The 25966-nt window shown below is 35.4% G+C and overlaps 1 protein-coding gene across 5 annotated transcripts in view; it reads right to left on the reverse strand.

Annotated features, from left to right (window-relative positions):
* The window catches only part of LOC148653689 (serine/threonine-protein kinase PAK 3), a 64231-nt gene extending 41027 nt beyond the window's left edge, over positions 1–23204 (reverse strand). The window contains exons 1-3 of one of the 5 annotated variants that reach the window (XM_088648957.1): positions 23159–23204; positions 22260–22523; positions 2036–2144 (exon numbers count right to left, since the gene is read on the reverse strand). The gene's annotated coding sequence lies outside the window, so the exon portion shown is untranslated. Of the gene's footprint in view, positions 1–449; positions 805–2035; positions 2145–13967; positions 14120–22259; positions 22524–23158 lie in introns of those variants that run through there. The other 4 variants (XM_088648956.1, XM_088648955.1, XM_088648959.1 and 1 more) reach the window with 4 other exon arrangements.
* Between the last annotated feature and the right edge of the window lie 2762 nt (positions 23205–25966).

A 25966-nucleotide genomic window follows, 5' to 3' on the forward strand; every position in this document is an offset into this window, starting at 1 on the left:
CTAAAAAAGTAGTTAGGTCACTGCCTTCTTTTCCATTTGTTTATACATGTCATCACACATTCTTTGTTCTGTTTTCAGTTAAATTGATTAAATAAAAATATAACCTTTCTATTATTGCCATAGATCTCAAGAGGAAACCATACAAAGCTACCAGTTAGATGCTGATCTAGGTGCTGAATACCAGTAAACATTCTAGTAGACTTAATTTATTGGCTCAACTCTTTCTGCAAATCTCGTAACTATAACATATAAAATTAACATTTTAATACCATTTCACAGTATCTGTTGGGTACAGCCTAAAATTGTTGGTGAAATAACCCCAAAAACAGATATATAACACATGCATGTGGTGTATAATATACAAACACCATATCTCTTACAGTTTGTATTCAATAATTGAAAACAAATTTGAAAATGAAATAAAATGTCCTCACTTTTTTACACCTTACCATGTTATGTTTTCCTCCAGATAAATCTTGTATACGTCTTTTTTTCTGAACAATTTACATTCAAGTCAAAGATGAGGCAGAGGAGTGTAAATAATTGAACCTGGTGATCTCACTCAACAAAGAACCCAATGTTCCATTCTTGCTTTCTTTTGCCATTTTCAGAGAGGATTTCCTGAAGCTCTAGACACAGCATGTGATTCACTGACAGGCAGTCACAGGGGGAGGTCACAGTTGCTCCTTTGTATGCATAAAGGAATGGGGTTTGGCACAAGAAGAATCATTTTTAAAGTATCATCCTGTTTTGAATGAACAGATACACAGAGTGGCACCAGTATCAATATTTGTGTGTCTGTTACAAACTCAAATATATTTTTAGTAACCTTCTAAAACTGTATGATGAGTAGGTCATGCACCAGTGACCTGATTATATTTTTTTCCAGCTAACTTGTTACATTCTCCTTTCTTCTGGGTTTAGAGACTTTTCACTTTGACAGAATAGACTGCTGAACAGTTTTTAGTATTTAGCTAAATGGTACAACTTTTTGACATGGAAAAGGCAACATAATGTTTGTGATACACACCACGAATCTCAAATCTTGCCTTGTATTTCCTACATTATCATTTGCCTATGAAATTAATCAATGCCAAATGTTGAAAAAAGACTTCACTCCACTCACAATCCAAAGATCTACAAGTAGGTTAACTGGTTTCTGGGAAATTAGGTCCTGGTATGAGTGCGTGTGTGTTTGTGTCAGTGTTTGCCTATGCCCATTGCTTGCTGGAACAGGCTTCAGTTCCCCTGCCACTCTGTATTGGATAAGGCAGTTAGTAAATGGATGGATGGATAGTTTCACCAGCAAATTTGTTTGTTTTCTTTTGGTTCCAATGGATAAAATTAATACAGGATCATCCTAAACATAGAAAAGGGAGAAACGAGTGAAGGGAGAATGAATACACAGATAAAGAGCATTGAATTGTGTACCGAGGGAAATTGGCACTTGAAGGTGCAATAGATGCCCACCTTAACACACTATAGAAACCCAAAAGGCTATTATTTTATCATCTACAGTAATTGGTGAAGGCCCCCTTTTCCTCTAACCCAAAACCTAACCCAGGATCATTAATAGGGCACTAGTCTATAGCCCAATCAGATGCTTTTGTTCCACTTACTTAATCAATTCTTTAAAATATTTCAAAAAGACGCATTGGCAATTAGAATAAAAATTGAAGATGTACTGCTTCACCTTTATAAAAAGACAGATTTTAAATTGTGCATTTATTTAAGGTTTCATATTACTGTATTATGTATTGTTGCATTATTCCATGTTTCCCACAATTTCGATTAATAGTTTGTAATGTTTTCAGTTATCGGAATATACTTTTTGTGCGTATTTGGATGTATTGTAAACATTTTAATTAAAATGAAAAAGAAGCCTTGAAAATTTTAATGAAATTTCATTCCATTCCTCTTTTCGATAGGATCCGAATTTACAGAGACTTATTGAAGCAATTACTAAATGGGAGAAACCATGTCTTTTCAATCTTTTTGACAGTGATGAGATCACCCTAAGTCACAAGGTACTCACTGTTTTCTTGACATTTGGTCCTGAAAATCCAGATCTTGCCTCGGAAACAAGACAAAGCACTCCACATCAGTGACCTCTGCTGAGCTCTGGAGTAGACCATAGAGCATATCTTTTGTATCACAAAGAAACGCAAGGTCTCAGCAGTATACAGATGTTGACATTCAGGATAGGAAACAAATAGTGGACACTTGAAGCAATCTCTCTGTGGTTTGCTCACCATCTGTGCTATAGGACAATATATATTTTTACCTTGTTTAATTATAACTCTGATTCTCTTTTTTATGACTGTAGAATGGCTTTGCTCGTCACTAACTGAGACACATAGTTCAGATTGACAGAAGACCCTTTTTTTAAAGACCTTTTTAAAAGATATTCCTAATTCCTAATTACAGTACATACAGTAAATTGCCTAAAGAAAGCCTACACACCCTTTCCAAAGTAACATTTTGCGGCCTAACAGCTTGAAATCAAGACACAGTAGACACAGTGTCTATTTTATCTTTATTTACTAAATATGTAATTAAAAATGAAAACCTAGAGATAATTGGTTGGATAACCTAGAAATCTGAGTTAGTCCTTGATGGAAGCACCTTTTCCTTGAATTACAGTAATAACCATAATTATGTTTGGATAGGTCTGTACCAACATACTGTAGCACACCTAGATTTAGTAATGTTTTCCCATTTCTCCTCACTCAACTGTTCTAACTCATTCAAATTGTGAGGAAACTGTTGATGGACTGCAATCTTCAAGTTATTCCACAGATGTTCAATTGGATTGAGCTCAGGGCTCTCAGTCTAGTTTCCCTTCAATACTTACTAATGACCTCTTCCATACTGCAGAGAAGAAGGTTTAGGTGGTGCCATATGCCTTCCACTTCATAATAATTTTGACTGTGCTCCAATGGATATTTGAGGCCTTTGGCATTTTACAATAAATACATTTTATTTTAAATCCTTCTCCTGCTCTGTGCCCAGAGGTCTTTTGGTGTAGCTCCTTGTCGCCCATAGTTGACTCTACTTTGAGATGTACTACCTAGCAGAGGAGAACTAACGGAACAGCTGATTTTGCTCTGAAATCATCAGAATCATTACAATTGAACACAGATGGAGGCCTTGTAGTGTGATTTGGAAGGCAATTCGTTACACAGAGCTAATAGTTGCTGTTACTAATAACGGCGTACAGTTACATTTCAAAATGTTTGAACATTTGTTTTTCACTTGGAAGTTATGTATAACAATGTGTAAATTAAGGTAAAATAATTCCTGATTAACGTGTCTTGATTTCATTCTGTTAGGCCGAAAAATGTTAGTTTGGAAAAAGTATATAGGCACTGTAATTGAACACACAATTTGATGTCTTCCTAGTGTGATTACTTTGATTTCTGAACAACAACAGCTTGAAACAAGGGCCCACTGAAGATAATTAATGACTCCCACCCCTGAAAGAGAATGTGCCTTAGATTCCATCCATACTCAGTAGAATAACAGCTTTAAGATTTTGTTGTTAAGTAGTTTAAACTGTCAATTTTATATTTCTAAAATGTTATATTCTATGTAAAGATCCTATTTTTTGTTGTAATTGTGTATCATTTTTGTTAACTAACCATATCCTCAGTCACCTTGAATAAGGATATCTGTATCATCTAAGATGTTTTGGATAGAAGCATCATTCAAAAATAAAAAATAATAAGTAAAGTAAAGCAAAGCAAAAGATCTTGCAGCATATACAGTATGAAAAAAATGTAATCAGTCAACAGACATTTTGTTTTGTCAGCTGATGTTGCATGGTCCTTAGGAAGCCAACTGATTTAGTCAGACGATGAAAGATGACAGAGAAAACAAGGACTCTGAAGAACTGAAATGACACAATCATTAAACAATGTATAAATACTAATGAGAATGCTGTAGTTTTCTAAAAATATGCAGTTTGGTTTTAAAGGAAAAGAGAAAAAATGTACACCACTTCTAACAACCAAAGAAAGTACAGTAAAATGTTATCAATATATTTCCTTTTATTATATGTTTCTACTTTGGAGTAGACTTGCCACACCCTTTTGTCAGTAATTATTCTGTTTTTCATGTTAAAAACACATTCATATATTACTTACTGTTAAACAATTTAAACCATTTATTTTCTGTCATTTGGATCATGGATAAATTTATTTTAATATCTTGTTCCAATTTTGATGTGGATATATATCATATTTTGCACTTTTTGAAACATAATTTGGCAGTAAAACCATCTATAACTACAATAACCTAATCACTTTTGATCATTCCTATTTTATCATTAATAATATCAACACACACTGGGTAATTGTTCCTTGTTGTTAAAAATGACAATTTGTGTTCTAGTAAATGAATGAATAAACATATATAATTAATTTTTAATTTATATTTTCAGAAGTGGCTACGAGAATATTGGACATAGCTCTATATACTATAGGTTAGTGTTTATTCAATTACGTACAGTAGATACATAAACCACACCTTTAATCAATTATCACATTAACTCTATCAATAAACAGATAAAGTCAAACTCATTTTTTTATTTATTGAGTCTTTGGTTATCCTGAAAGATCTGAGATGCGTAGATGATGTCATAGCATTTTGTTTCCAGTCTGTGCTCATGAATAAATAATTAAACTAATTCATAACTTAAATTACCTTCATAATCAAAATTGCATAGATTATTTGTTTTTGAATTTGTCTCATCCTGCAACAATTTAACGGAATTATTTTTTTTTACTAATGCCCAGTGCTTCTCTTTTTTCCCCAGTTATAATTCAAAGGTATCTCAAAAACGTGCAGGATTATCTATCTTGACTAGTGTTTCCCACCCTCTGTAAACAAAGTCAAACCTAGGTCTTCAAGGACTGGAGAATTTTGGTATTATTTTTTAGTATGCAAATGAATCTCACATTTCCGAATCAATAAAGAAATATGTGGACAGTAAAGGTATCTTATTTATTGCTATAATAGTCATAAATTGTTCTTGGTTTGGCGAACCAACAAGCAGAGTTCTATGGCAAAAACCATGGCTATGATCAAACTCAAGACTCAAACTTTAGCTGTTGTTCTGAAGATTATGACACTGAGATGGGATTGAGGGCCTTTTTAAGTGTTTCAATGTTGTGATTGTTGTGCTTCAATGCTCTTAAAAAAAAGTATAACTTAAAAATGGATTACGTTGTAGAAAATTAAAAGTAGACCTTTTCAAGATTGCTGGAACATGGTTTGTTCACAATGTTCCAATACAGAATATGGAATACTGTATTTGTAAATAAACAAACTAGTAAACTCTGAAATATTGTGTTTGTAATCTTAAAATGCAATGTATGCAATCAATCTTGTCCAGAATTACCTACCTTATCACTCATACTGGTATACAGTATGTCAGCTGATCTGTGCAGTTCAGTAGAGTAAACCCATTTTACACCTCCATGTCCCTCCTAATTAATTGCTAATGAAATCCTGCTGAGTAGTTGGTTTTCAAGGATGGCTAAACATGGAAACTGAATGGGAGCCCAGACATTCTTGATCCTTCAATGTGGCTAAGCAAAAGCTTTGACCTATTTACTGCATGTGCCTGATCAAACCGGCTTCCAGCCTCATCTTGAGGTAGAATCTTTCTGTTGGACATGGTGAGCACATCTCTACAGAAAATAGTCCCAAAAGTCTGATCTTAACAGCAGATGCTAAACTGGGCAATGTGACGTAAAGGTATAAAAAATGGCAACTATCAACCTGCACATGCTGCTCTGCTACTGCTTCCTTTTAATCCATTTGTTTTCAAGTAATATGCAATCTGAAGTATAACTAAAGTAACGTAGTCACTAGAGAGCTTTTCTTCAGGGTTATACAGGATGCCATAGAGCTATGGTTGATACAACTGGCATATAGCAAAAGAACTGTACTCAAATCCAACTGTTTCTAGCACAGTGATAGCCAATTGAATCCACAGTTCAAAGGGTTCTCTTGTTCTTTTGAACAGCTCACTTGTTAGATACTTAAAAAGAAAAGCAACTAATTGTTAAATAAATCTTTGATGTCTGCTGCATTGGCCATCACCAATTTCATTGCATAAGAGCACTGGAAATAGTTACCTACTAACTCTCACCCAAAAGCGACAAGGATATCTGTTAGACATGGACTGTAATTTGTGCTTTCAATTTCTTAATTGAGCATCTTACTTGATCTATTATTTTCAGCAACAAAAGCATTAAAGAATGTCTCTAGATCTGCTCACTGCTGCTTTTTAAAGCAAATCCCTGATACAATACCAGTATTATCCGCCATTGCCACATGAAGTTATTTGTTCTGTGTAACATAATCTAGAAAACCATTTCAAGAACTTGAGCTTTTAGCTGTCCATTTTTCAAGAATTTGTCTAAAGGTGGAAAGGCTGAAAGATTCCACTAAAGGTTGCATGACATACCATAATCAAATATAGTAAAGTTTAGTCATGTTAAATTATGTCCTTGATTAATTACTTGTTACTGCATTTATCATTGTGTTGAAACTGTTACTGTTCATGTGTTTGTGAATGATTAAGATAAATGATGTGTATTTAAGGGCAGTACTGGCCATGCTTATGCTTTGGAGCATTTGAGCAATGGGGAGAGTACTGGGACCTATGCGGAGTCTTTGGAAGGGTTCTGTTGTTCCTCTACGCTGCGTACAACCATATAGCAGAGCTTTGAATAGACATTGGCCATCCTCATAGCTTAAATTGCATTTATAAGCAAAAAATTATGTTCTATTGTAATTTCAAATGAGGAAAACCAGTGCAATGAAAGGTATGGTAACAAACCAAAACGGTTATGTGTATTTGTCCTGTTAAACCTCACAAGGACCAGTATATTTGGTCCTTGTTTATTGTGCAAGTTTACTTTTACATTTCTCTCCTGTCCTGTAAATCAGCAGTGCTTCTGGGAGTGGAAATTACCCTTTAAAAGCATCTTAAATTTCTCCACTGGAAACTTTCACTTGGGAAAAAAAGAACTGCCTGTGAAATTAGCGTACATGCCACATGGAAAACTTAATAAAGGTGCTCAAGTGTCTCCCCTACAGCCATTATAAAATCATACTGGAATGCAAATAAAATTGCAGCGGGGAGCTTACTTTTACATTTGCACTACATTCTTGTCAGACTGATAATATTGGTAACACACTTCTTTTTTTTCCAATCTTTGCTAAGATTACTGTAGGCTGTTATTTGCTAAATATGCCAATGATGGGAATTCATTATCACACATAATGTATGAAGCCTCAGAGTTAATTGCTGGCAAGAATGTGAATTATTAAATGACTTGCTCAAGTGACCTAAAATGACTCACTACTAAAAAAGGTGCAACATCAACCTCTTCCCACTCACAGGCAGGACAACTTTGTGCACTAACTGTCCTAGTGCTAGGCACTAGCATTTGTTTCAAAATAACGATCTCATGGCAAAGGACAGTAGGTTATTCCATTAATATAAATACTGGCATTGCAACCACTGCTCCCACGCCAGGCAGCTTTGGGAGATTTGAGAGACTTTATACTTAAATACTAAAAGGTACTATATGCACATGAAGGGGTAAAATTCTCTAATAATGGTAAGTGCATGAGAATAAAGCCTTTGAAAGAAAAAATACCTGGAAAGAGTTGGAAGGCTAGTTGAGGGAACATGCAGACATTAGATAAATGTAACTCGTATAACCTTATAAAACAGACATCAATCAGGTAACACATACAGTACTTGGAATACAATACCTGCACTACCAGTAAGTATAACAGGTATTGCTCACTGTGAAGTAGGATTCAGCTAATATTTTTTTTTATTTCTATCTAATCATACCACCACACCACTAGATGTTTTTGTACTCATTCTGTAATGAGGGGTTCTACTTTTTTTTTTTACAGATCACATTTTGGTGGTTCTAAACCTGTGATTTGTGAGTGTCTTGGTTTAAGCAAATCCTCCCTTAGCTATCATAAGACAAAAATGAGGAAAAAAACATCAGTCACAACACAGCTCTGACATTCATAATATACAGTATGTATCTGTGTTGCAAAACAGTCTAAACCAAGGGCAATTTGTGTACACCATAAAAATAGAAACTATTTTTAACAGTCAATCATTAATGGAGCCAAAATCAAATGACTGCTGAATTTAAATTTCTATTTGGACAAAAAACCTTAAAGGTTATCAGGAAATCATATTTTTGACAGAACAAGATAAATTAAATGTGTCTAACACAAGAAATTTTGTCTTATCACTTCTGAATCCCTTCAAAAACAGTTCTATTGAAATGTAATGAGATGTGAGTTCCTCATACTGAATCAGGTGACCTTTGTAGTCATATTTTCTGTTCAAGGCAGTTTACGTCTTCTCTGATGGTAAAAATAAATGTACTTTGTTGAAACATGGACTATTTAAGTGAAAATCAACATAATGTAACCACAATCATTCAAAATTTAGAAAAAAGCCGCAAAATAAGCTGTATAATTTGGAGTTTGATTATGGTTCCTTGGAATGTGAACATGCTCTTACTAACCCTTACCTAACCATTAACTTTACCTAACCTCATCACTACTGACTTATGGATCTATTGGAAGTAATTGCTAATCTACTAATTTGTAGAAACTTTATCAGTCCCTAATTTCTAAATACAAATCCTTTCTTCTACAGTGATGAAACACTGCACATTTTTATTATCAACATTCTTTCATTTTAACCATGAACGTACATTGAGATTTTGGGTCTTTATTCTTACCATGCAAGACATTTGCAAACCTAACATAAGATGATATGCTTGATAATTATGAAATAAATGTGTTTCTTTTTGCATTCATGTCTCTTTATGAACCCCTTATTGTTTCTCCTTGATTTGTAATTTGAATGTGGATGACACTGACCCTGATTCTGATTCTCACATTTCATTCTTCTCTAATTTAGCCTTCAGTTGTGTGTAGATTTGCTAGCTAGTATTATTTTATCAAGAAAAGGTCATGTATTTGTATGCTGTCTGAAACACAAAATTGCAGCAATTAAAATTTAATGATAAGTAAAAATATCTAGAATGCAGGTGGCACTGCATGTTTTTTCTCTTAGTTAGGACACAGATCACCTAAAATACATTAATTACTATTAAAGAGAGGTGTGTTACATAAAAGCAGAATAAGCAATTGAAATAAGCATGAAAGATATTGGAGTATGGTAAACAAGGGTGTGGGAAACTCTTCTTTACACAAAAAACAAAAAAAAATAAAATAGGTGTTATAGAATCACATACAGTATACTATTTCCTAGCTAAATCAGTATGCTGAGTGTGGTGGACCTTCAGAGAATCCTCTCCAGATCAATGCTGTGTCCATTTGTCTATACATGTATGTACCAGTGTGGTTGGATCTTGGATTTAAACTGTCATCTCAGGTACCTCCTAGCAACACACCCACACAATCTAGATATTCTTCAAATATTTTAAGCCAAAAGACTGTCTCTTTGCTTCGGGGTGTCAACTTTATTATTGATATCACCTTAGTCCGAACTATGGAACCTGCAATTTATTTTACTTGAACCAAACATTACATTTTAGTTAAAGAAGCAAATGGTATGACCAAACACATCCATAATGCATTATGGAGATCTGTGCATTTTAGGAAAAACTACAAAAATACATAATCTGCAACTGTACGTGCTCTGAAAGCAACCACGAATAATGCCATCAGCCATCAGTTCCACTTTAAATATTTGCCAATCAGTTTATAATTCAAATACCGAATACACAGCACAAACCTGTATAATATTTTATTAACTGTACATTTAGTTTGAAATCAGATAATCCTTCCAAATCTGTGTTTTGGTTATATACATTGTCATCTGTGAATAGCTACTACTGTGAAGGTAAAATTCTATCTGTTCAGGAATTTTGAAAAATATTTGGGCCTAAAACCATTTTTCTGTTACTGTTTTCTACATTATGTAACAGAGTAGTGTGCTGTACTTTAGCTGATGTGATTTACTGCTGTGCTTGAGAGCACTGGATTTGTATTGGAATGTACTGTACAGTATATTACAGCACATATTGCCTCATGTTAAGAATGTTTACACCTGCCTTATGCTAGTTTTCATACAGCAGACAAGCATATCTCTAACATAAAGGTCAATTGCACAAAAGAGATTATTTCTGGAGTAATCATGCATTATACTCTATTGTGGCAGATTCAGACTATATGGCATCTCTTATCTGAACTACAGTCCCCAGAGTACTGTAGGAAATGACCTTAGGCAGTAAGTCATCTGACCAGTTAGAAGAAGAATATTGGTCAGGCCACAATTTAAAAAACAGAAACCTGAGCCTTCTAAAGGCTAGAGCCAATGGCACCAGTGGAAAAAGATGTGACGGAGAATAAGTGAGGAAATGACAGATGGGACTTTTGCGTTTTTGGGACTTTAGTTTTGTGAAGCTGAGAAGCAGCTTAGCTGCCCAGCTAGTAAATAGAGAGAGGCTTTCAAGAAGTTTATTTAAAAGCTCAAAGACGATCCTGGGTTTTGTTATGTGGTTTTGCTTTGTTTGTGGAGTTCTATGCACTGTAAATAAAAGAGCACTATTTTAACCTCAAGGCTGTGTTTGTCTCAGTTTGCCATGAGACTCACCTATTTTAAACATCCCATTACATCCCATTACTGCACCCTGTCCATGGGTGTGTCATGGCATGAAAAACGTAGCTATCAGAAAACGGCCATGATATTAAAAAAATACATTTTCTGTGTGAGTTTTATACTTAGTGCAGTTATAGTACTATACTCACTAGGGTAGCATTAATTTGTTTTTAAACTTTTAATCATCTTCCCACACCCATATTGTTAATCCATTTATCAACTATTTCAGAATTTATTTCCTTCTCCATGAACATCCTGGATTGTGATCAACTAATCTTACAGAGAAGCCATGTGAGCACAAAGATGTAGCTAGAAGGGCAAGTCACAAGATATTCTGCAATTTTACAGAGAACACAAAGCACAATCAGCTCTTCTAAACTCCCCACACGTTTTTTTTTTTTAGAGATGTGTGGCTTAAGCAATAAAATAATATTCAGTCCTGCTAAACTGAAATTCCATATCTTTAGCTTTTATTGATTGTTCTGTTTGCATGCATTTCTGCTAAAACCATTAACAGAGAAAATACAAGAGATTTTTCTCTTTCATTTCCTCCTGTAAATCGTCTATCCACTATTTTCTATGAAAAACCTGATCGCTGTATTGCATATTTTAACAGCTGACAGCACGTGACAGTACTGATTTCAGCTGTGTACATTATACAGTATATGTGAGTGTTATTGTTGGCAATAAAATGCCTCACTTTGTTGAGCATAGATCACAAAAACAAAGAGGGCGACTTGTTTTCAGTTTCTAACAAGAAGATTTCCACATTTAAGTTTCAACAAGCAGAATGAAAATAATAAATAAGTAATGGGTCACAATATGGAGATTCTATGATCATTAGAATGTAAGAAAGGTAGCAAAAGCAGGGAAATGTGTGAACTGTTATTGGAAAAACCTATGGTATCAGCTTTAACAAGCTGGCTAACTTGGTCCAAGCTTAAACTATCGTAAAAAAAGTGTGATTTTCTACTTCCTCTTCTAAGTTTCAAATGTACTTCCTGGTATTTCCCCATTGTTTTATCTGGTTGTCTTTCACGGTTAATTCTGAAGCCTTTGTCTGTGCTTTTGAGGATTTTAAATACTGGAATCAGGACTCATGCGCACAAGAATAGAGAGGTCCAGTTCTATAACAATTGTCAGAGTAGGACATTCCTTTAATCCTAGGAATCTAATTACTCCTTTCTTGATTGCAGAGCAGCAATATCTTTTTTAATGTACTGAATAAAAAAACAATAAGGCATGAACCCAATATTTCAAATAACTTTCATTATAGAATGCAGGACATACTCTATGTAATACAGTTACATTCAGTGGAATCTAAAGAGTTCCAGTACAGTAAACTGGGTACTGCTGATTGGTTAGACATTATGTGACTGTAATTTAGTCTAACCATTTTTGTCAAACCATTTAGTCAAACCATTTTTGGCATCCTAATGAGTCTCTATCTGGCTGTATACATGCAAGCCACTGTGCATCACTGAATTTTGAGTTCCATAACTGAATGTCTGCATGGAAATCCCATAAATAATATTTATTACTGTGGGACAATATGCAGTTACAAACCTGATTCGATTCCGGCATTTAACTTAAATCTTTCAAGGCTAAATTAAATCTTTCAAGTATTCTTCTCCCACATGACAGGTTTTATAAGATGTGTAACAGTCAAAGCCATGATGCTCCAATGAAACATTCCCATTCTAGTCATTGCAGATTTCATGAAACACACATGGCCCATCATGCTTTGTACTGGATTGATTCTGGAGTTAATTTCATAAGGCACTATAACACTATCTTTTCATATTTTCTTCATATTCATGCACGTTACATACATACTAATAGATAACTAGCAGAAATCATACGACTACCTAATTGGCAAAAGAAAAAAAGGTTTTAACAATGGAAATGTCTGCCATCAATAAATAAAGCGTTGTGTTTGTATTTTTATTTTGCAGAGTGTAGTTTTCTGTGTAAATAAGGTAATTTGAAGGCAAAATAATATACTGTATACTGATGGAAAAAAGAAATGCAACACCTCCAGCCCTCCCGTCTGCGTAGAACAGGCTGAAGAGTGACTTATCTGTGAAGGGCACCTGATACCACTGCTGAGGAGTCCATTGCAGCCTCTGTCTGGCCCAAGCCAGTCAGGTGTGATATCTAGGAGGTGTGAACAGAGGGCCTCTGACAGGTCGCCTTGCTCTAAGGCCAGCAGCATGGAGCCTCACTGCCCTGTCGCTGATGTGAGCATTGTATCTGCTGGCAGTTTCAGCAGCAGTACGGGTGACAGATCTGAAACTATTTCTCAGATGTACCAGTATGATGTGTCAATCCTGCTCTGGTATGGTTACTCAAGGTCGACCGGATCTTGGACATCCTGCTGGTCTCCTGAAACCTTCTCTGCAGTCGGGACACAGTGAAGCGGCTTATTCCACACTGTCTGGCAATGCTGGCACATGACATGTCTGCCCGCAGCATGCCAATGGCCCTCTCCCTTGCTTCTGGTGACATTCAAGGCATTATGGAATGTGCAGAAACCTGACTAAGTGTGGCCTTTTTCTTGCAGTGACCTAAGCTTTGAATTAAGTATTTTTTAAAGGTGACCTGATCAGGCATTGTTCCATCTGGACCTTGTTGGGTAAAAGTGCACCTAACAAGCTTTCCTGTGATTGGCAAGTTGCAATGCCTCACTGCACAAGCTGTATTGCTGGTCAGAGGGCTTAAAACAAATTGACAACTTTTTGTGAAAGTACATATAAGCTACTGTATAACTATAGTATTCTCATTCCAGTATCAGTATACATGGACCAAACATAGATTCCCCTGATAGGAGATCTTCACTAGTCCCTAGGTATTTGAATCAATGCTTTGAATATTGTTAGCAGGCAATCAGCACAGATAAGGATGTTGGACCTATGATTGGTCCTCATCATACACCATGAAAGCGATTACTTAAAATCTTATAGAACAACACACTTAAACAGGTGTCTACAGGATCTATCACTTATTGGTTCTGCATCTTATGATAAGGTTTTATGTAGTTCCTTAATAAACCAAGGTAATTTCCTAACAAACTGCTGCAAAACAGAATAACCTAATAACAAGGGTAACCCATGGGCCTGCTGCAGAAATAACTTCACAAGCATTCTACACCGCAGAGCACCAACATGAACATCTGTTACAAACTGTAGATTTCATCCACATGAGCAGCAAATATTCAAGTGTTGTAACTTTCAGAAAAACCTTAAAGACCATGGAGGCAAACAATGGAATAAGGCATAACCTTAAATTTCCTGGATACGATCCTCACAGAGCAGTAAAGAAGCAGAATTAAAACGTCCAACCACAAAATTCTGTAGTGATGCTTGCCATTTGTTTAGATGTCAGTCATTGCTTTGTTGTTGCTTTTCTGTCAAGAGTTTGTTTACTGTACTTCTGCAGTAAAAAAAGAACAGAACGAAAAATGAAAAAAAATGTTAGTGCAAAAAGCATACATTTAGAGACTATTTTAATATTCTAATTATCTGTACAAGTACCTTCTTCACTGGAAAACAAAACAAAATACACTAAGTTATATAATTTTCAGTTTCACATTCTGAGAGCAGAGCTTTCTATAAAGCAGTAGTTCCAAACCCTGGTCCCGGAGGAACTCCAGTTCAATCCAGTTTTTGCTCCAACTGAATTCTTAATCACAAGTTAATTGATTTCATTTTTCTATTTGGGGCATATTTGTAAATTTGATTTCAGCTTAAAAGGTCAGATGAGAGTAATGAGAGTTTGTAACTGGTATCAGCCCTGTACCAATGCTCTCGTTCAGTTGTGTTGCCTGAAATGTAATTATTTTTACCTTGTGTAAAGGTCCAATTGTTCATTCTGGGAGTATCTGGTACAGTGTCATTCCCTGCTGTATTTGTTTATCATTTATTGATCCAAGTAATGGCAAGTAAGATTAAAGGATGTTGGGAAGGACAAACCGTGGAATAGCAGGAGAACAAAAACAGACCCTATGCGTAGCTGTGAGACTGGGGTTAGCCCAGGCTAAGCTGTTCAGGAAATGGTGTATAGAAACCTACTGTATGCCCTCAGGCCATGGACACTGGTGACCTGGTGCTAGGTGGGTCTCAGGACATCTGAACCTCAATGCTGAGCGAGGAGCAGCACAGAAGCAGGAAGTAAATAGGCTACACAACAAGACACAGCAGAAAGACATGAATAATCACAGGGAACTAGGAACAGGAGAGAAGTAGAGTGCCCTCTAGGTGTACTGGGCATGACAGCAAGTTCAGGAGAGGTTTGTATGCTGAAACTATACCCTTAAAGTAGGGTATTTTTGTCACTCAGAATTGACCAAAAAAACAAGTTAAAAAAAAACAAGCAACAGATCAATTAACTCATCAATTAACAAGAGAAAACCATCAGTGTTTCTTCAAGACCAGAGTTGGGAAACAAATAATATAAGAAATAAAATGTAGTCTCCTATTAACAGTAATATTACAGTGGGGAAAACAAGCAGTACAGTAGGGAATCCTTGCAAATGAAATGAATACAAAAACATAAATTATATAAATAAGAGGAAATTACTTGGCCCATTTGGTTTATTTGGTTGGTAGTGATTTATGATCCTCAAAATCTTCTTTAAACAACAAAGAGTTTACTTTGTTACTGTTAAGTGTCTCTGTTACTCACAATGCCAAAACTCTTACTTTTTTCATGAAGACTTGTGAACTTCATTTCCTTTGAGTCCCAAATCATTGTACTGCTTTGATTCTGACGATGTCCCCTAGTTTGACTTTGTCAATACCTTTAAGACTATTGAATATGTGAATTGTCTCCCCATGCAATTTTCTGTCTCAAAGGATTTTTTAAATTTAATCTAAATCCTCAGCTCTATTGGAAATTTGCATTTTTTGTTTCAGGGGTTATGAGTAAGACGAGCTCAGGACTTTATATGAGCATAAAGTCTGAGCCTTAGGCATTGGTGAGCAAAGTAAAGCCACAGAATATAACATGTTCCAGTCAGAAAAAAAAATAAAGCTGTAAACTATAGCTCTGACTAGTGAACTAATCAGCCCAATTAAGTGTTCAGTTAGAATAACAAAAGCCAGATCTTGTGATCCTAGAGAATAGATCTCGCTTTAGTGGAAAACTGATCTCCCTCAGTACACATCTATTATTTACTGCATTCTAAGTTCTTCACGAAAAACTCTAAGTAACTACTCCGAGACTTCTGTTGTGTGTTACTAAGCATATCAACATGTTCCCCATTGTTCCATTTGTAATTCAATCAAATGTAATCACTCCATGGGACACAGTTCTCACAATGCAGTTATTTGAATAGACATACTATCACAGTAAGCACCCTGTGTAAATCAAAGAACATGAAAGAGTGTTTCAATTCTGATTTCATTAAAAAGTGAATTTTTTTGTAGTTATAAATAATGGGGCACTGAAGGTAGCAAAGTGTGCTGGGCAAATAGACTTGTGGATAACCACCACTTTCAAATCTTTGCAAAATATTGTTCACCACCTAGTTTCAAAGGACACTGATTTTCAAATACAAATACATAGGTGCAAATCACCAATTAAACAGAATTATAGATTAAATAATGCTCACTTGGCTTAACAACCAATAATTACAGTAAGTACAGTACAAATCAATAATTTTATTATCTTCTTAGACCTGGTTGTATGTTATCAAGATAAAATGAAAATCAGCAAATCCTGAGCTTAACCTGGATTTTGATTTCTTTTTTATCTGAAAGACAGAGCAGGTAGAGGATCACTTGGGGTTACTTCAAGCCACTCACTTTTCAAAGACAACACAAACTGCACTAGGATCAGATGGAAGCATTTGATCTTTCATTATCCTGCACAATATGAATGTCCAGTGCAGTGTATTTCTCTATAACTGTTCTTTTCATCATAGTTATTGACTTTCAAAAAGAAAGCATCAGTTGCATACCAGTAGAACTAACGTGTTATATTCAAATTCAAAATCATTCTGAAGAGGAGAAAAATAAACCAAGTGAGTATGTTGTGACGTCAGAATTAAAGATCAGAATTAGAATTAGATCAGAATACCAAAAGTACCAAAAATGAATGTTTTCAGTGTACATGACTCCAAACCTTTGGATTTACCCTACATCAAGATGTACTGTATATATCTTTATTAGTTATAATGCAATGATGCTCTCTGACACAGATAAACCTCCTTAAAGCCTACAATATACAAAACAATTTGATATATTCAGGTATTTCCGTTTTTGTCAAGTAGCATCTAAATTTGAATTGTAAGACTAATTGATTACGATCAAATAGAAATCTGACCAAGTGCCAAATTGTTCATGGCTCTATTACAGATGTCTGGATATGTCTGGATTGTGGGAGTTAAAAGATGAACAGAAGAGTATTGTATACCCACAGTTCAAACAGAAATGCAACAGATTAGGTGTGGCGTAGGAATCAGCCATTGTGAAATAGCCAGATGGTCCACAACCTGTAATGAAAATCCACTCCTCAGACCATACAGGATAGGGAGGTTGGGGGTGCTAAGCAAATTCTTTGTTCTTTAAAGTCTTGGTAATGGAAGATAATCTAGCCTTTTTAGCATTTAAAACCGTTACTTACAGTATACTCAATCTCACATTTCTGTCCTGTCCAAAAAACAAACTGGTTCCATCAGTGAGAAGTATAGAAAAAACTGTTTTAACTGGTTTAGATTGTGGTATATATTCTTTTTCATGGGAAGACTGCTTTTAATGGAGGCTTAAATAATTGTTTATCAAACAGATTTACTTAATTAAATTTGTCTCTATCAACCCTTGTATACGTACTATAAAAGTTAAAACACATCCATTATAACAGGAATATTGAAATTAACTTTGGAAGATATGGAATCTACAAATTCTTAGTGGGTTGTAAAAACTCTTGCCTCACAGTGTATTACGCATTTTTGTGTATTTTATTTTACATATTGGAACAAGTATTAGGTTTATTCCATGCTGAAAAAAAGAAGAGAGAAAACGCAACGTTTCGGCCGTGGAGCCTTCTTCAGGTGTTTTTTCAGCATGGAATAAACCTATTACTTGTTCCTTTGCAGCCTATGCATGCTGACGCAGCTACCCACCATTTTATATATTGTTCCACCTGCTCTGGAATAGAAGTTAAAATTATATTTAAGAGAAATTGGGGTCTACAAATTGAAAGAATAATGTCATTATAATCCTTAATTTGATAGTTATGTAAATGAATGTTGGTGATTATTCTGTAACAAACAGTTCAAAAACCTACAAATTCAAATAATAAGAAAAATACCAGTTTAATCAAATTTTAATATGTTCTCCTAGGTGTAAAAAAAAAAGAAATTGAATTAAGGTTAACAAAGGTCACATGTGGACCAGCTGTAATATTTGATTGCTGAAGTTTAAGCTGTCTCACATGCTAATTAAGATGAAAAATTAAGCCCTAGTGTTGAGGTAAATGTTCATTCATTAGGTTTCTGTGAAGAGATGACCAATCTTCACCCCGTGCATGCATATTGTCTGCATTTCTTTCTGTCTGCAGTTTAATCGGTTCCAGTCTAAGACTAAACATATCCTTATGGTAAGAAGACAAAAAAATAAAAGCATGATAAAGTTGTGAGATTGAATTGTATTGATATTGGCAGAACTAATCCAATCACATACTGAAAATCTTCTACATACTGTATGGAGATTTTAGCAGCTGTGCACTATTATTAAATACACAAAAGGTAGAGGAACAGTATAAATGTTTTCATATGAAATCTTTTGGAGGATGCAATTCCTTTGTTCATGCATCCCATTCTTTCATATTAACTTAACATATTAACTTAACTAACCCCCCACAAATTAAAATCTTCAGAGTCACTCCTTTCATTATTTCTTACATTCCTGGAAAGCATACCTCATTGATGTTTACCATTTTTAACCATGAATAATTTTGATTTCAACTTCTAAGGTATTATCAATTTATCAAACGAATGTTTAAAAACAGTAGATGTTAATTAGATTGCAACTGAAAGATATAATTTTTATAATTAAAATAATAATATTTAAGCCATGTTTCTGTTCAGGAATTGAAACTATTGAATGGACTACAAATACTGAAAGAATCCAATAGACCATCTCAATGAAATTATCCTAAATAATATTATTAAATTATTAATAATAAAAAATAATAATAATCTCATCTAGCACCCTTTATGTAAGGGCTTTGAGGAATAATGTAATTAAAAACAAGTATATGAAAATACATATCCAGTCACTATGAATGACATACAAATTGAACCAATAAGAATGGATTTTATATTAATTTTGCAGAATACAAGCTAGTGTTTCTATATACATTATACAGTAGGTATATCTATATAGGTATATCTATACAGTATATTTTTATAGTGCTGAAACAGATTGAAGTGGAGTTCCAAAAGTACATCACAGCTTAAAGAATTAAAACTATCTTGGGGTAAACCAACAGTTTCAGGTCTCTGTGAACAATTAGGAGCACTTGGAATAAATACAGTATCTCCTGAAGCTAGAAAAGCCCTGACTCATGAAGGATTTTAAATGTTATTGTTGTACCCTTAAAATTAATTTGAAAACTTGGTAGCTAATGTAAACTTAAACAAAGGATGATATGAACAGATATTAAAGTTTGTGTCAATAACCTGAAAAAACATTCTGAACAGGCTGGAAACTACTGGGTTTGTTATCAGGTACCTGTATATGAAATAAAGAATTATAATTTGTATTTATAAAAACTCTAGGTTTACTGTATGTTATAGCAACATGGAAACAATCTTCAATCCCTAAGCCACACATCCTTTAAGTACATCTGTATTTCTCAAATTATAAAAAGCAGTTCTAGTTACACAGGTTTAAAACATTAATCAAATGGAACCTATTAAAAGATGTCAAAAATGACAACCAATTTCTTAAGATACTATCTGAATATTACTATCTGAAGATAATATAACAAGGTTTCTGTCAATAGTGATGCTAAAAGAATCATTTTTTGATCATCTGTGCCCAACAACAATAACTGTTTTATGAATGTTATTTCCAACCCATTAAAAACAAAATGATGGATTTCAGTCTGTCTTTTAGAACTTTGTCAGATTGGTTTGTCCTGAAATTAAGTTTTTTGATCATATCAAGTTGTAATGTACTGTATATACAGCAAGGGTCTCAAGATAGAACTCTGCAAAACACCAATTGGACCATCTCCTAGTGTTGATTTATCTTTATCATCTTTTAACGTATGAAAACCAATCTAAAGCCTTCCCAGCTAAACTAATATAGGATCAGAAATGTTTCAACAAATTCACCCTCTATTCTCTGTCAATGAATGCATGCAGGTTTCATTGCATCTGTAGCTTAAAAGTACCATCGTCCATTTGTTATAATGCTTCAGATAAAATACAAATTCTAGCACTCGTTTTGGTTTTTAGAAGTTTTGGTTGGAAGATTGCAATACTACATGAAGCTCAAAGTTGAGGTAATTGTGAAATAAAATATTAAAGGCCCAAACAAAACAGTTAACCGGTCCAATATTGGCTATCTTTCATGCATTCACTTAATAAGTTCCTTAGATGATGAAGCACCTTTGAACCCTGTAATACAGGTCTCCTGCACCCAAACCTTAACCCAAACCCAATTTATTATATTACTAGAGAGAGAACAATCAACTCAATCTAAGCAATCTTCCTGGGTGACCTACACTGCAAGGGTTCAAAGGAAAAGATGAAAAATGGACACATTTTTCTTGACCTTAATCACTGTTGCAGCAAAATGACCTGAGGATGAATTTATATCCAAATAATAAGAAGCAAGTACCTATAATACAGATGCATTGGTTTCAAGTAATCAAATTTCAAAAGACACAGGCATGGCAAAATAAAATGGATCCAATTGAGAAAATTATATTACCTACTAAACCTCACCACTTTTAAAAAGTGAATAACGCATATTAAAGGCCTTTATTAGCACAGGCAAACTTTTGACCTCCAGAGCATCCTGGAGAGCCACAACTTCAATAAACATAATATACCTATCTATATTTACCACAGTATATAGAATATATATCGACCTATAGTATGTATAATAATCATACTATACCCATGTCCACCTCAACACTTCCTTGCTAAAAAAAATACCTTTTCTATCTTTTTTTTAAAACAGAACATTCAAATCAGAAATATCTTCCTTCTTTTCAGCTAAACTATTTCAGATGCAGACAGAATAAATCCTCCACTTAAAAATTCCTTTACTGTAGTATGTATCTTATATATTTATTTGATTCTGTTTTCAGACTCAACATTCAAATGAGAAAACAAAAATCCAATCTAAAGTCACGAACATGTAGCTGTTAGTTTGATAGAGATAAGAAGAAATGCAGGAAAATTTGAGATGGGATCTGCTATTTTATTCACTTCATTTAATGGGAGAGTTTAGACAGTTTTTGGATGACATTTAAACATCAAGCCACTTTATTTAATGAATGCAGATTGACCAAATACACACATGGTTACCAGTACTGGTCACATTACTTTGTACTGGGAGAACTGCCTAGCCTAAATCTGTGCAGCAAATTGCATGATGACACAGCAGCAATGGCAACATCCCCCAGTCCTATCATAAAACGACACTCTTATATCTCACCATTTATCTTGCTCACTAACATGGACTGGCTCCACTTCTAGGAATGGGGTGAATTTCTCAAACCAATTAAAACCCGAACTCACAATCTCTCAGGTTGAATTTTGTCAAGCACATCCCCAGAATAAGCCCAGCCTGCCAACTGAAAAATAGAGCTTTCATTGGCTGCTTGGGAAATAGGTGCATATTGATTGACCCCAGTAAGCAGTCATTCTGCACAAATAAGAGAGCTTCTGTGGACCTTGTAACTAGGAAGGATAAACCATCTCCATCCACATACACAAAAAAATTCAGACACTGCATATTTCTAATGCCCAACACCATACCACCCTTTCTAGATAGCATCTCCTGTCAGCCCTTGCTTTCAAATTGAGAGTAATATGATTGGAGTCTTTCAAAGCATGGTAAAATGGCATAAAATCCAGCAACATAAATAGCCTTAAAAGATTAATTTCTTTTTAAAAATGATTTCTTAGCCTAAAATGAAAAGGAACCAATCATTCGACAACTAAACCATGCATTAGCTCACTCAGTCCTCAAATTAGCAATGCATCTTCCTTCATTTTTCTACTTAACAAGCCATTGCAGTTGCTGCTGCACACACTAGTAGGAACAGTATACTGATTCAATGCACCTATTCTTGCTTTCAATCTCGCACAATAACAAAGATGCTCTATATGGAAAAAGGGATGTGTCAGGGGTGGGGGAATAATCCTGAAAAGCCACCAGAAAACATCACTAAGCTGTTAGTTATACATGCTTTTTTATAGCAGAGAGAGACAAAGTGCACATCAATAGTGCTTCCTTTTATAGCAGGAACCAAAAGCAGAAAAAATACCCTACAGAAAATGCCTCTGTCCAAATCCAACTTATTAAAACCAAGAGATGTTGGGGATTACCTGAATTATATCTTGTCATTCTTTTGCTCAGTATACAGCCTTTGGGTCCAGTGTTCTGATGAATTCATCGCAGGATATCAAAGCCCTAGTGACAGTCCATCGGCAGGACTGCCATTCTGTTGTCAGACCGGTCCCTGACCCCAAACCCTGGCTGTTGAACAGGCTGGATGCTTCACTGGCTTCTTGCTGTTCCCTAGCCCATGATGTCATCCTTGCAGCCCAGCCCATTGGCTGACAATAAACATGATAATAATGCCAACGGCACTAGGGAAGAACCAGACGGAATTAGTCTTTTGTTTGGGAGCTGACAACACTGAGTAAGAAGGAGAGAGGGAAGCTGGATTTTTTTTATTTTGCTTTGTGTGAAAGTGACTATGTGTGAATCTTTGCAGTCTCGAAGAATGTTATTTTGAACATTAGTATAGATCTACAGTATTAATTAACAAAATGGTTGGTAATATTGTAACACGTCTCTGGTTAAACATTACAGTGCAGATACTAGACTTTATTTAGCTTTTTAACTGTTTCATTTTTAGGGCAAACTGGAGTAGCTTTCATGGAGTGAACTGTTCTTTTAAAATTAATAATTTAGCTCCAGGGGTGCCTAGAGGGGTGTAAACAAACAAAATCGTAACTGCAATCTTTTAACATAAAAACAACAAGGTACAGAAATACCTAGTATGAAGTCAGAAAGTTCATACGAGGTAGTATAGCAATACTAGTATGAAGCCAGAAAAGTTATAAGTCAGAAAAGGACAGAATATGAAAACTGAAACAAAATGAATTGCAGTACAAGATACAGAAATCACAAAGATAAATTAAATGCTTCGAGGAATCCAGGGTAGTAACAACACCGACAATTGTACATAATGTAGAACACAATGGACACATTTAAATACCTGGCAAACATTAGGAGTTCAGGTTCAGTGAGTCATCCAAGCAGCAAATGTCATCAGTGTGGAACTTTTCCACAGTAAATACAATCTATACTGCAATAGTAAAAAGAAGCCGCTGAGTCCAAATTCTAAAGCTGTTCACCACAAAAATGAACTGCATTTATGCATGGTGTAAAAAACACCCTGTTTTATGTTACCAAAAGCCCCATGAAATGAAGTTTCATTAATATTTACTTTATTAATCCTTTAGGTATATAACTTTGCTATGAATCCAAGCCTTCTTGCCTGCTGTACACTACATGCTTTCCTGGGTGATTAAAGATGCCTTTCTTAACGGTGTCTAATTTAGTAAAACGTCCACAAGACAGACTAGAGTAAGTTTTGTGGGTGGTAAATATGAAAAGGAACTGTCAGCCAAAACTTGTGTTTCGTTATAAGAGAAGCTACAGTAGCTGTTCCGTCCTTTTTCCCTTTCCACAGTCTCCTGACAGACCCAAGCTACTTAGCAAAATGGGTTTGATTAATGACATCAGATCCACTCAGGAAAAATGTTTTTTTAGATAAAGAAAATGTGTTTCCTTACATTGAAATTACAAGCAAAGGGCAAAACAGCAAAGTGTTGTAAGTTATTGAGCATACCTATAACATTACCATGATTAAATACATCGGAGTGCATGACTTATGTGTGTAAAATGTGCTCTGATGTTATATTGTTAATCAATAAAAGACACATTTAGGATAATGAAATACCTGCCTTGACTGTGAATGACTATATACACATGTAGTATTAAAATAGAAGGATGCATTAAAGCTTTAAACCATAATTAAATGGCAGTGCCAAAGCAATGTAATATGTGTAAGTGGTCCCCTGTACAGTAAAAGTGGTTCTTTGTTCATGTAAATTATAATAGAGATTCTATAAAAATCCTGCTTTACCAGTCTCAGTGATAGTACACAGATACCCTGGAAGATAAAGATATATGCCTGTTAATTATAAACAGACTCCTGTAGGGTTCAGACAGAGACGACTAGCCTATTGCCCCAAGCCTTGCAGATTCATTGAAAGGCAGTAAAAGCGGAGACAGCAAACAAAGCACTTTCACTGTTTGCCCTAATTTGCCTATGATGTCATCTTTTTCCCTGCTCACCTATGATTGGCTGGCTTGCCCAGCATCTGCTCAGATCTCAAGGCTAGCTGCTTGCCTGAGGTAGAGACCTATCAGAGCTGCTTTGAATCACGGCTGGTTGTCGTGACAACCCATGTAATGTCAATTCCTCTTTGGAGAATAATATCCTTGTTCCATGATGGGATTCACTTATGGGGAATTGGACGCCTGGAACTATTTTTTGCTTGATGACACCTGTCTTAAAGTGGTGACTTACTACTACAAGCAAAAGAACCCTTTTCTATGCTGAAGCTGTATGGCCTATCCAAAAAGATGAAAATTAACCTAACTTCATTTTCTTCTGGTGTTTGTGGAACCGGCAGCTGCTGTAAAAACATACAATCATTAAATGAATCGCAGACTAGATGAGTCTTTCAGCTCCACATGGCATTTGGTTCCCAGTTTACTCAAGTCAGATGAAAGTTATTTAGAAAGTTAAATCACCTGCAGAAAAAGGGACACAAAAGATGCAAAGATCACCTAATTTATTGTGTCAGTGTTGACACAATAAATCTATCAATTTTAAACACTCTATAAGTAAAAAAGAGCAAACTCCATTTAACTCAATGCCTGAGCTACAGCCTGTTGGGCCTGTAAATATGTTATTGCATTTTTTCACATTAAAAAAACAAGGCAAAGGACAATTTGAAATTGTTTAAAGCATTATGGTGTCACATAAATAACATTAATGTCACAATTATAGTCCCCCCTCCTTAAGGGTGCTCCAGCCCTTTCACGTGAGACTTTATTCTGTGCACCTGTTCCCTATTCCCAGCCCACCTTAAAAGCCAGGCGCTGACGCTCATCCGGGCTCTGCATCTGATTTCCGTATCGTGCGAGTCCGGGACCTGGAAGCGCCTGGTCCCGTTAAGGTTTTAATCTGTTCCTGTTCCTGTTCCTGTTCCTGTTCCTGTTCCTGTTCCTGTTCCCTGTCCGCCGGTTCCGGCCCGGCCTTCGTGTTTTAATTCCGCGTTTTGATGGATCTCCTGGTTGTGGACTTACCTTTGTGTTTTGGATACTCTCTAAGGACTACTCTTTTGGATTGTTCGCCTCGGCCACACCTCCCCCGTGCACCAGCGCACCTTGGACACACCTCCCTGTCTTCAGCCCCGTATTCCTGCATGACGTTTCCCTAGTGTTTCCCCACTTCTTCGGATTGTGTCGTCCGCATAGGGTCCGGAAAGACCCGTTACAATTAATATGTCAAATTTTAAAAAGATAACTTCAAGACAAGCTTTTCCATTTTTTAAACATATCATATTCTTCATTGTATCCATTAATAAGGTTGCTTTTCAAAGAACTCTAGCAGAATAGTTAGAGAAGATCTGTCTTTTCTCAATCTGTGTTGACTACAGCTACAATCCTACTACCATGCAGATGATCCTAAAGCTCTATTCCAATTGGCTTTTCCATACTTTTACAATTAATAGATGTAAGAGCAATGTGTCTATGGTTGCTTGTTTCAGAGTTGTTGCCCTGTATGACATTTGCAATGCTTCAGTCAATGGGTATTACCTTGAATGGCTGCTTGTAGAGTTTATTAGCATGACTGCTATGAGTATATGAATAAAATCTCTTGTTTCCAAGTGTAGTTTATATAATATAGTCAGAACCTCGAGTTTTGTTGACTTTTAAGTCCCTTATG

This window comes from Lepisosteus platostomus, chromosome 10 (assembly GCF_059453375.1).
Source record: "Lepisosteus platostomus isolate fLepPlt1 chromosome 10, fLepPlt1.hap1, whole genome shotgun sequence".
NCBI classification, from domain to species: domain Eukaryota; kingdom Metazoa; phylum Chordata; class Actinopteri; order Semionotiformes; family Lepisosteidae; genus Lepisosteus; species Lepisosteus platostomus.